Genomic DNA, 12,306 nt, shown 5'->3' on the forward strand with positions numbered 1-12,306 from the left:
ATCGCTTTCTGAATAATTAAACAGAAATGCTTTGGGACTGCTCATTATAGACGTTCCAGCAATGTGGTGGTGTTTTGGTTTTTGGTGGTGGGTAGTTTGGGAGGGGAATATTAAATATCTGAGGACCAAGCCAATAGCATCATTTATGTTCCAGTCAAATGTATGAGTTAGAGAGGAATAAACATCCCTCTGAAACATGGGCACAGTCTCTTAACCACAGACAACCATTTTTTCTTCTAAAACATTTTCTTTTACATAAGATGATACGTGGACATATGTCAGTGACATTACAGGCTTAAATCAAAATGAAAGGATAAGATAGCCTGAAGAAGCTACACTAGTTTAGTAACTGGTGAGGGTCAAAGGGGTTACAGACGTGCTGCTGGCTTTCCATGCGTATGGCTCATGCTTGCCAAAGGAAGACAACTCCTGGCAAACCACTCACTTTTAATGAACTTCATTTAAGAAAACAACTGTTCTCCAGAAACGTGCCCAAAAAATGGGTTGTCTGTTCACATTATTATTTTAGTGTTCACAGAAAAGTCACATGAATTTATGGCTTCATAGAAAGATTTTTATTTTTTTGTAAAGACAGTGACAGTGTTCTGCATATGTGGGCCAGATCCTGAGTTCTTGCATGCCTAAGTATTCTGCTGGTGACCACAGGCCTCATTTTGATCTTTACTTATTGCAGCATTTTCAGGATAAAATGAATGCCATTTTGGATTCTTAGCTATTTTCCTTCTCTTTTTCCCCTCATTATTACAACATCACAACCTTTAGCATAACAGCTCTTTTCAGCACTAACGGCTGGGAGTTTAAAGACATTTATTATTCTCCTCTTACAGGAAGAAAAGCTGAATTATAGGAAAACTAAAACTGGCCCAAGGCTAACCAGATCCAATTGAGGTAAGTTAATGCAAGGTGTCCCATGAGAGGTTAGATTTAAGCACCAGATTTTGTTTGCATGTTTAAAAAACCACAGATACAAGACCTAGTTACAGATCCATAAACTATATTTACAATAAAACTTCAAGGAATTTCACACATTCCTTACAACAACAGAAGTATGCATTTTGTCAGAAGACTGAGATGCAGTAATGAATTGGTTTGTCTTCACTAAAACTGAGGAATCAAAAACCATCTGTTTCTCCTGTCCTGTATCTTACTAGTGACAGTGAAAGAAAGACAAAAGCAAATGGTAGTCAAATTCCAATATATCAGACACCTTATCCAAAAAGCTACGGAATATCATTTCAAGCTCACCAGAACATATCTGTAGGGGGTTCTGGTGACAGGGTTTTGGTGGGGGACTGCAGGGGTGGCACCCATGCGGAGAGGCCCCATGCTGGACACAGCTGGCTCCAGCGGCCCCACCGCAGAGCAGCCATGGGCCCAGCAGGCAAGATGGCGGCAGCTGTGAGAGAAAGTGCTAAAAAAGGGCAAAAACACCAAGTGGCAGTGAGGAAAATGTGTGAGAAACAGCCTTGTGAGCACCAGGGCCAGAGAAGAGGGAGCAGGGCAGAGATTGCCCTGCAGCTGGCGGAGAGGACCATGCAAGAGTGCTCCATTCTGTTTAGTGTACAACGTGACCAAGAAAAAGGAGTTGGAAGTCCAAGCCACCATTAACAACCAATTTAAAAAAAAAAAAAAAAGATTCTCTTTGATGGATATATGTAAAGGATGGCATTAGTGATGTGCAGTCTGACAACATTCAAGCCACATGACTCAATTCTTTCATCGTAAATCCTTGACTATTTCACCAGCCTTCTGCCCCTCAATTTTTCCTATATTCACTCTAATAAGAGAGCCAAATTTGTGCTATTTTAAGCGCATATGGGATTTCCTCACAGCAGTAGAATTCAGTATTTACAAAACGAAACACTACATTGTTAAAAAATGACCTTTGTGTTTTACAACATGGGGAAGCGCTTGAGTATTTAAAATGAATAAAATTATACAAGATACCAAGGACTGAGGTTACTGAAGGTTATCCATTATTTTACAGAAAAGTTGTGAGGAGGAAGTGAACTTTTGACTGCAATTTTACAGTCACTGGTTAACATGCTGGACAAGCAATTGCAATTAAAAAAAAAAAAAATCAAGGAGATAAAGGATTATTTGAAAATGTCACCACTTTCCTAAGCTTATGGGAGAGCTAAATACACACAGAAAACAATTGGGAAATATCACATTTGCCTTGCACGAGAGGCAAACATGGAAATAAGACATTTGCAATAGATAAGCTATTAAAGGCATTTAAATGAAAGTGAAACACTCAGAAACAGCAGAGTATGATGTTTCCGTCCTCTGACTCCCATCAGATCCTTTTTTCCTGCCACACCTCCATGTTCTACAGACTTCTTCCATCTCTCCACCTGACCCAAAAATATCAAGCATTTCAAAGGGCCTGAAACTAAACCTTTTACCCTCCCTGACCTTGAATTTGTTGGCCCAATGTTTATGGAAGATGTTACTTCTTGAGAGACCAACATCTAATGATATATTACATCCTTCTGACCAAACTAAAATGCAGTCACTTATCAGTAAGCTCTTCCTCAGACTCAATCATCACCTATTTACCACTAGGAGGCTGCTCCCTAAGATTTATCCACATTGCAGTCATCGTCTTACAAACATGCCTAAAACACCTATTCACAAGCTAGCTGAGGCTCTGCTAGCAGAGTGGCTGTGCTAGTACAAAACTCAGCACAGGGTCAGACTTAGCTATCTGCAGTGGCAAAAGCCCCCAAGCTACTCTTTTTTCCAAGACAAGCTAAACACATCTGCATGAGAGAGTGTCACAGTAGGGACTACAAATGCAGATCTACACCAAGAATTCATACCTGCAAAGAATTCTCCTCAGAGAAAACAGGCAATTAATTCCCTAGATCAAAATGGATCTCTGAGGATCTGTGCAAAGGTCAATAAGTTTCCTTTAGTTTTATGCTATCCACAGCCTGATAACATCAAGAGGTTCTCAACAGCATCCACAATTTCAGAAGGGGTTTGCGTGTCACAGAAATGAAGAGTCTGTAAAACCTTTCCCAAAATACGATCATTAGCAAACCAGCAAGATTACTGCAGACTTCACAAGGGTAATGTTGTAGAAACCAACTGCGCTACTTCCCCGGTGTGGACACTCACATTAGTAATACTCTGAAAATGAGACAGATTGGAGGTAGCAGAAGCATTAACCCTTGCCAGTGGACACCCATTCTCCCTTCCGTTGGGCATTTCTGATAAATTCTGCTGAGGGGAGCAAGAACTAGAGAGATTTTACTGCCTTAACCAGAAGAAAGAAAAAAAAAAAGAAAACCAATGGATTGAAATAGTTTATTTGGAAAGCATAGCCACACCTAACCCACATCTCAGCAAAAAAAAAAAAAAAAGGTTTGCTTCCCCTCCTACCCCCCATACTAAATGCAATGACTGTCCAGTGTAAGAAATACCAACAGTCTGTGTAGTGATTCTCTGTGTTGCTAGAGCCAGAAACTTGATACAGTCACCACCATTTAAAAACACTTCGAGTATTTTGTACATTCAAAATGCATATAATAAAACTGGAAAAGATCGTCTCAATGTAGTACAGTACACAAATAACTGCAAAGAAACAATTGTGTGTTTTTCTGCCTCCTGGGTAGTTAACACTGCTTTTAATTTCATCTCTGTCATTTCACATTATCATCTGCAAAAGCTCATGGCCAAGAGTTTGCCCTGGTAATAGCTGACTGTTCTCTTTGATATCATCACTCCTTGCTCTTTATGGACAGGCCAATATTCATTGTGATTAGCAAGGGACAACCCTGTCTATCCAGATTAGTCACGAATACTTAGCAGTTCACTCCATGCATCATCACTAATTGCTGTAAAAGAAAAAGTCTGGAGTTTTATGTGTGTTTAAAAAAAAAAAAAAACAAAACAAAACAAGAAAGACCATGATTTTCTCTCCCCAGGGAAGACAACAATGCAACTATGCTTTGCATGTATTCACCACATTTGGTGAGAATTTGTTTCAATCACTAATTCCAACAAATACTACCTTATTGGTCAGCTTTTTTACCTTTTGCCTGAAATTTAGTGTTCCACGAACCTGTACTAAAACATTACATTCTAAAAACAGATTCAAAATTGTCAGGTATTCTCAGGTAACTCAGTTATTCCACTCCTTAAGCTACACAGTCACACCTCTCTAAAAGATGATAAACCTAAGGAAAGTTTAGTGGCAAGCCCTTCTACCATGTGAATAATTGTGTTTAATAGCATACATGCTTAGTCCTAGAAAAATATAAAGGTACTATTTCTACTCCCAGTTTCATGTTCCAGAAAAAAGGGAGGTGTGAGGGGCAGGGTGGTAGCGAGAGCGAGGGAAGATGAACACAAATTATATACATGATTTTAGTTTCCCCCATATTTGCATGACCTTTTTTCAGAAATTTGGTCTTTCCTTAAATGTTATGTTCATAAAATTATCAGTTATTTTTCTTGTCTTCAGAGACACTTTCAAAATAAGCATATATTTTTAACTTTTTATTTTGCTTTGGATTTAGCCAAACTGTTATTGAAATGAATCTATGGTAATTCTCATGGATTTGTTTCAGATGGTGAATGATGCACTTTACAGAAAATGTGGCCATACAAGTATAGCTAAGTAAAGTAATACTGAGCTGATATGAACCATACCTTTTAAAATTCTTTCATAAATGTAACATTTTACATTATCATTCATTAAAATTAAAATGTGATCAGTTACATACCATTTTACCATAGGACAGCTCTTTTTTTTGTCAGAGAATTCTTTTTCCAGACTTTTTCCTGCAACGAAAGAAAATTTATGTAAGACTGGATTTATAAAATTTTATCTGCCAGAAAAGTACTACTGTTGACTGATACAGCCTCCTCCACCAAGAACTACTACTTTCTCCTATGAAGTAGCACTGGAAATCGCATTGTTCCATTCATAATTCCTTCATTTCAACAATGTACGGCAGGTAAACAAACAAAAATGCTACTGTGGAACTGTTAGAGATTTTACAGACACTAGGTTTGATGCAGCCAAGAAGGCTGCATCAAGTGGATACTTTCAAGTGGAAAGTTTTGTACTAGTTTCACCCACAGGCCTTTTCTTTTACACTTCATTTGCCATACCTGATGAATACCTCAGCTCTATTAGTTCATGCCAGAAACTCCAGTTCAGGCTGAAACTCTCATCTGGCATTCATTTTTGGCTAAAAATCAACTCTGAACTTAGAGCTAATATAGCTAATAAATCCTACAGTCATCAGTGGCTATCTCTATATCAGTAAACGGTACAGTCCAGAAAGAGCAAATATCAAGAGCAAGTTAGCATGTACTGAAGAACAAAAAGAGTTTATTTTATTTTGAGTCTAACTCTAATCTGGTCCCATGAATTGAGTGCCTGTTAGCCATTAGGGCATGCTAGATGCTCTCCTGAGTGCATCCTCCAGTTTAGGATTATCCAAAAGGACAGTTCTGACACCCTGCAACGTAACACAAACCAAAGCACAGGCAGTGGAGACAACTAAGGGATGCCTTCACAAACATGTTCCTTATCCACATTAAAGCACTTAAATAGACATGCTCATGATGACCTAAAAAGAAGCATTATATTTCTTTGAAAATAACACAGATTTATGCACAAAGTATGGGAATTTTTTTGCATTGGATATGAACATCAACTACTATGATGGTAAGAAGCTAGTAAGCACCTTCCATCAAGACTTAGTTTAGCTTGGCTTTTTGTTGAACATCTGGCAGATACAACTGAGGAGAAACACTTCTGAAAATGTCCTCAGTCGATCAATACACGTGAACATCTAGAGAGAACATCTAAGAAGGATTTGTGTGTCCTATTTAGAGTTTTGACCTGGAGCTGTCACCATTTAACGTTCACTATAACCCCACTTTGATTAATATTGTTAGACTCCACAAGGAAGAAGATATAAGCCACATAAGTGGAATATTTAAGATCTCTCTGCAGCTCTTCTGCAAACCCGGTAATGAAATCAATCTGCTAATTAACTAGTATTATTCATTTCCCTACAGCCCATTAGTGTGCTGTCACTCTAGCACCTATATATCATATTAGGTTTGTCAGATTGTTTGTTACTTTGTTCCACATTTTTTTCAGAAGACCCGTTGTGGACATTAATACCATACTTCAAATCCTCCATGGCAGCATGCATAGGTATGTTATTGATATACTCATTGCCTATAGCAATAATTTATAAAGAAGCTGGCAAAACTTATTGGAAATTCAAGGTACTGAGATTCTTGCAAGTCCTTCTATATTATGATCACATTCTTCTGTACATTCATTCAGAAATCTTTATAGTGGATCTGATGCTAAAATACCAGCTATTCTATACAACTATTCTACATTACGTACTTCTAAGAATATATACGAAGTTTAAATCTGTGCATAGCCACTATTAATGTTAACAGGACATAGGAGTCCAAATATACAAACCAGTTTGAGAAATCATGGCATTAGACTTATTAAGTGAAGAATGCTATTTTTCTAATGATCATCAATGCAAATAACCCCTTAAAAACACGTTTTCTAAAAGATCTTTTAGCTTTCTAATCTCTAGCATTCCTAAATGGCCTAACATGAATTTAATATATGAGATTTAAAATAGATTTTGACTTTCAGCCTAAAACATCTTCTAGTCATCTAGGAATTTTAAAGATACGCATCTACAGCTTCAATTTTTTCTAGTGACCATACCGTAGTTCTATTTTAAGGCACTTTAATTGTGAACATTCTGATCATCAGCATGATAATGCTGTAAATTCAGGACTAAGGATATCCAAAAACAAAATTCAGTAAATAAAGGCCCTGAATGTCACTTCTGCATTAACCCATTGTTAACAAATCTGTACCTCTTGCATGCAAGAGAGGTGAAATAATGTGAGACATGTACGCTCCTACTTTTTTTTTTTTTTTTAAATCACCCCCCCACCAGGGTCTAGAAAAATAATAGGTGCAATCCTTATCTGATTATTGAACAACCAGTCTATGTCAGTGCTTAGATCCATTAAAGAACAAATACATTCAAAAGCTCAGCCAAAGGTGTCACCTTGTCACCTTAAGAGTTCACATGATTTTTACTCTTATTATTCCTCCATTTATGGATGGAGGAAACTCAGTAAGAATAAGTGGATATCCAGGACTAATATTATTTCAGTTCATCTCTGCTCTATCTGCAAAAATTAAGCTATACCTTAATTGCTGCTTATGTAGACAATCAAATGCCCAGCGCACCTGTGCTGAGACTGTTTGTGTCTCTAAAGCACATTTACTCATGTGCTATCACTTCAAATACAAGTCAGCTTTTAAAAAGTTCATTTCCTCTGTGGTCAGTTCACTAGCTGAGGTGCAGCTTTGGTGGTGTTGGAACTACCAGGGCAGCAGTGGAGCCACAAAGACCTCTTGGCTGGGAACAGGTAAGGGAATGCTCAGCATGACAAACTCTTTCCCTTCTTTCCTCTCCATACCTTTTCCTTTCTGCATCCAAGCAGAGAAGGTCATCTCCTTTTTGTTGCCCGCACATACATTTATTATGTTCAAGACTTCTGAACAGGGAATACAACTCTGTCTCACAAGCTGACTCCCATGCTGGGAGGCACTGCTTTTTCTGACAGCTCTGGAATCTAAAGGCGACGGGGTTTTTTTTTCCTCATGTAATAAGACTGGCAAACTGCCACCTGGCATCCAGAGGTCTGGTCTGGGATTTAGGTTCCAAATCTTGCACAGTGGGAGAGTTCCAGTAAGTCAGGTAGGTTAGAAAGAGTCAAACAAACCCCTGTAAGTCAATAAATTGCCTGGTCAGAGGCTGAAGTAGGAAAGAATGCATCTTATGCAGCTCCTATCATTGCTCCTGTCTGTTCTGTAATTCCTGATTATGGGGCTTCTAGCCAAGTTCCCCAGGTAGACCTGAAGATGGGGGTCTGGCCTTCACACTTACCAAAAAATTCCTAATAAATCAAGAACCATTAAAACATCTCTGATACAATCCTGCCGGGTATTTGGAGCATACATCCCACTTGGATACAAAGGTATAAATGAAGTTGCAGCCTTCCTCCATTACCTATATCACGTTTCTGTTTCAGTACATGCAAAAAATGTCAGTTCATATTTCTACAGTTTACTAAAGTGTCCTAGAAGTGAAAATAAATTTGTAGATCTATTTTATTTCCACAGATATCAAGAGACTTTAGATTGCATTAAAATAAATAAATAAAAACCAATCTCAATTGTCTCCAGTTTCTGTTAGAGTCATTTCACAACATATCTTTAGTGCCAAGGAAATGTTATCTACTCTGTTACACAATCCCAAAGGAGACATGATTCTCTAGCTTTTCACAAGGAAAACTAGACAAGGTCACATATGGAAGGAATGAGGGGTGGAAGGAGTGAAATATATGGCTATGACAGACTAGATAACTAGTAGAAGAAACTACCAACTCTTAGCTATGCTGTGATTTTGCAGTGTTGGCATACGTTACTTATCTTGCTGTAAAAGATAAAATATAAATCTGCTTAATAATGAAGACAGTCTAAAGTTCACTGGAAGTAAGGCACCGTATAGTAATTTGCACTACTCGCAATGGTGTAAAATATCTTCCTCCAGGTTAGGCTTACATAATGCACAGCAAATTCACATTCACTTAGAAGTGAATGGGTGACTTGAACCAAGGCTGATTTCAGCGAATTCATTTCTGAGACAAATAACCCAATTGAGTATAATGAGTCTGTGAAGCTGCCTGGAGTAAAACATATGAGTAAGTGATTGCATGATTGAGGCCTGAGACATTAAGAAACATACTGCTGCTACCCGGTAATAGTGCCATTAATGCAGCCATTTATTGGTTTATTTTTACTTAGAACAGGAGAAAATGCATTGCCCTTCTGAGACCACAAGAAATCAATACATTTTCAGCTTTTAATAACATGATCTAAAACACTTGCTATAGTCTGCAGTGAAATCTGTTGTGGGTATATGATGCCATTCATTCTTCTCCACAATTTTATTTGCATTTTAACAGACACAAGCAAAGACTTTACTAAAGCAATAATTAAACTTATGCTACACTGCCTAAAATGAAAATTATGTGCATTTTAAAAAGCCTAAAATGTTATTTTAGCATCTTTATTTTCATAACAGAGACAAATAGTCACCAAAATGTATATGTAGTACAACCACTAACTCACAACAGCACCAAACATAGTATTAACAAGGTGTCACTGACTACACTTACAGTGTAAAAAATGTAAAAACATCACATATGTAAACCCATGCTGAACCAAATGCCATTTATATTTATTGGAGCTTTTGACACCCTACTTTGAGGAGATCCGCTGTTATATATTAACATTTTATATGAATATTAATAGGCTGAAAATACGAAATTGCATGACTTAGGAGCTTGATTATGATATTAAGCCATAAGTCCCCCGACCAAAGCATAACAAGTACTATCTCAGGAGACACTTTATCCTGGACCTTCAAAATGAAAGAGGCACCATTGACTCACTCAGGGGAATTGCTTCAGAAGCATCGTGCCTCCATTAGCAGGAAGGGCAGCACTCCCTAAGGTCAGAAAAACGGGGTTCAGTAACTTCAGTGCACATCACCATTCCTGGCCAGCAATACTAAAAGCTTTAAAAAAAGTACTTTACATTTAATTTTTTTTTCAAGAGCCTTGTTATTCATCATTATTCTCACAATAGCTGGGCTAGAACTCACAGAAACATCATGGATGAATCCTTAGGAATTAATATGTAAAACCGTCTTTTGGGGGTATTACATTTTAAAAGATGCAAACTTAAATATATCAGTAGTAACCAGGTTCACCTAGCTTAGAAAAAAAGAATTCATTTGTAATGAATTTAATTCAAAATAAAAAGCTTAAAGAGCAATCAATTTCTGTGACTATGATTTCATTGATTGAGGGTGATATTACAACCTTCTCCTCCATGTACTTGGTACCCACTGTTGCAGTGTTTAATCTCATTCACAACTTTTATTTTTGATTTACAGCAAAAGAAAACAACTATTTGCTTATGTCCAGGACATTCATCCGTTCAGTCACACCAAGTCAAGTTTACAGATGTTTTCAAGTTTACAGATGTTTTACCTGTTGTACCTAATATTTTTATCACCATTGTTAGGACTCTGTCATGGTATTTCAAGAGCATGTTGGGGTTGTGTCTGAGAGTTCCTACACTTTTAGCATACCATTTCCCTTATTTTTTTGTTATAATTAATCCCTGGTACTTCCCAGAATGTAACTGGACAAGTTCCTTTTGGCCTCTCTACCCAATTATGAAGGCTTCAGTGCTGCAAGTTTCATCAAACAGAAGGAAATCTGTGGGACTCCACACAGGCACAGATAATGTGCTATAGGAACGTATTAAAAAATGGAATTGGAAAGAGTTGTTTCATCTCAAACAGAATAAGGTTGCTGCTAACACTGTCCAAACATATGTGCACACACCACCTCCACCCCCAATTAAGAACTACCTCACCATCAGTTTGTAATTGAATATCACTCGTAATCAATCAGCTTAGGCAGAAACTTGCTCAGCATGTTGGCTTCTGTGAATCCTAAAACCTTGGTGCCAATGAGTTAGAGATTGCAGCTGAACCACAGATACTGAAACATTTACAAATATAAACTTTAACAGGGGTGATGGACTTGAGAAATCCAATGAAATACAGCCATCTGATGCTTCTCATTACTGCTTAGATAGGGGTTTGTAAATATAGTTTTTTCCACCTGCCTTTGCAACTTCACAGTAACAGTGGTTCTCCAGTGTTGTACTGAATTAGGAGGCATTTTGTTTGTATTGTTAGAGCCTTAATTGAAACAGTCAGAGAGAAATGTCTTATTATAGAAGAGAGAGAAAGGACTTCTTTTTTTAAATAAGGCTCTAAGGAGACTCAATTTTAATGATGCTTAACACGATGTTTTAAACCACACAGTACATCTACACGCTATTTCTTGTTAAATGTTGGTTATTTAACAGCAGGCTGGCACCAGATTGCCTGCTGTGGATAGTTAGGGCTGGCTTGTACAAGTTCTGACAGTCTCAACACTGATGAAAGACAGCGTCAATTTTGATTCTTACAGTATTTCACTTCTTGACACGTCCTTTGTCAGACTACTGTTTATAACAGATGTTCTTAGCATGGCAGTAAGTGTAAACAAAAATACAATCAACTAATAAGCTATACATCCTGACATCACTTGGAACACTAGCTAAGAGACCAAGATTATGAAAACTAGGTACATCTGTTCCTCATAGGTGCTTAACACTCAGCGAGTTTGATACCGTTATGAAAATACGGAGGAGACTCTAATCATAAAAAAAAACAAATGTTAAGAGTCAGTAGTTGAACAGAGCCAACAGAACACAGAAACCCAGAAACGTAGCCATATATTATTTGCTTATTTTTATATGGTTAACATTAATGAACATTGATTATGCAAAACTTTGAAAAAAGAATTAACAAAACATTTTCATTTAAGTTGCTTAGCCACAATCCAGTTATATTTCAAACCAGTTGACTACATTTCTTCTTCAATAAATTCTCTCCCCCATTAGGAGAATTTGCATATGTTTATTTGCAGGGTTTTTCATGGTTGTTTTTTTTGTCGGTGGTGGTGGTGGTTTGTTTTGCCTCCTTCAAAAGGACACCACAAAACTTCCATAAAAATAGCAGTTATTTTTTTAAACTTCGTGTTGATTACTGTGTAAATAGAAAAGGTGGTGGATGCCCCCATTCCTGGTGGTGTCCAAGGCCAGGTTGGACAAGGCCCTGGGGAACCAGATCTAGTTAGTGGGTGGCATCCCTGCCCATGGAAGGGGGGTTGGAACTGGGTCATCTTTAGTGTCCCTTCCAACCCAAACCATTCTATGAAAGCAACAGATATCACAATCCACCTACTCCAACTTTTCCATGTCTCTTTGAACATGAACACAGTGATTGGCTGCACTGAAATACATAGGAAATGATGATTTTGATGTCAAGGAGGTTCTGCAACTTGGGGAAATCACAGCTCAATTTAGACACTACTTCTTATGTATAGCTCTCACTGAAAATGCTCATTGAAATTTAGTGCTAGTGAGCAGTCTAAAGCAATATAAAATAAACGAGCATGAAGATGCATAACATGCATTGGACAGATAGAAAGTATGGCTATTTCAAAATTATTGTTGATATTTTTGAGTAAATCTATATAAAATAAGAAGTCACTCCTTGCAAGACTCATCTA

The 12,306-nt window shown here is 37.6% G+C and overlaps 1 long non-coding RNA gene across 2 annotated transcripts in view; it reads right to left on the reverse strand.

The window, feature by feature from the left end:
- LOC310898478 overlaps window positions 1-12,306 on the reverse strand; it is a 147,895-nt gene that overhangs the window by 35,846 nt on the left and 99,743 nt on the right. For both annotated transcript variants that reach the window (XR_014583323.1, XR_014583324.1), the window contains one exon: window positions 4,758-4,815. This is a non-coding gene — a long non-coding RNA (uncharacterized lncRNA). The remainder of the gene's footprint in view (window positions 1-4,757; window positions 4,816-12,306) is intronic.

The sequence above is a fragment of the Anser anser genome (genome assembly GCF_964211835.1).
Source record: "Anser anser genome assembly, chromosome: 4".
NCBI lineage: Eukaryota > Metazoa > Chordata > Aves > Anseriformes > Anatidae > Anser > Anser anser.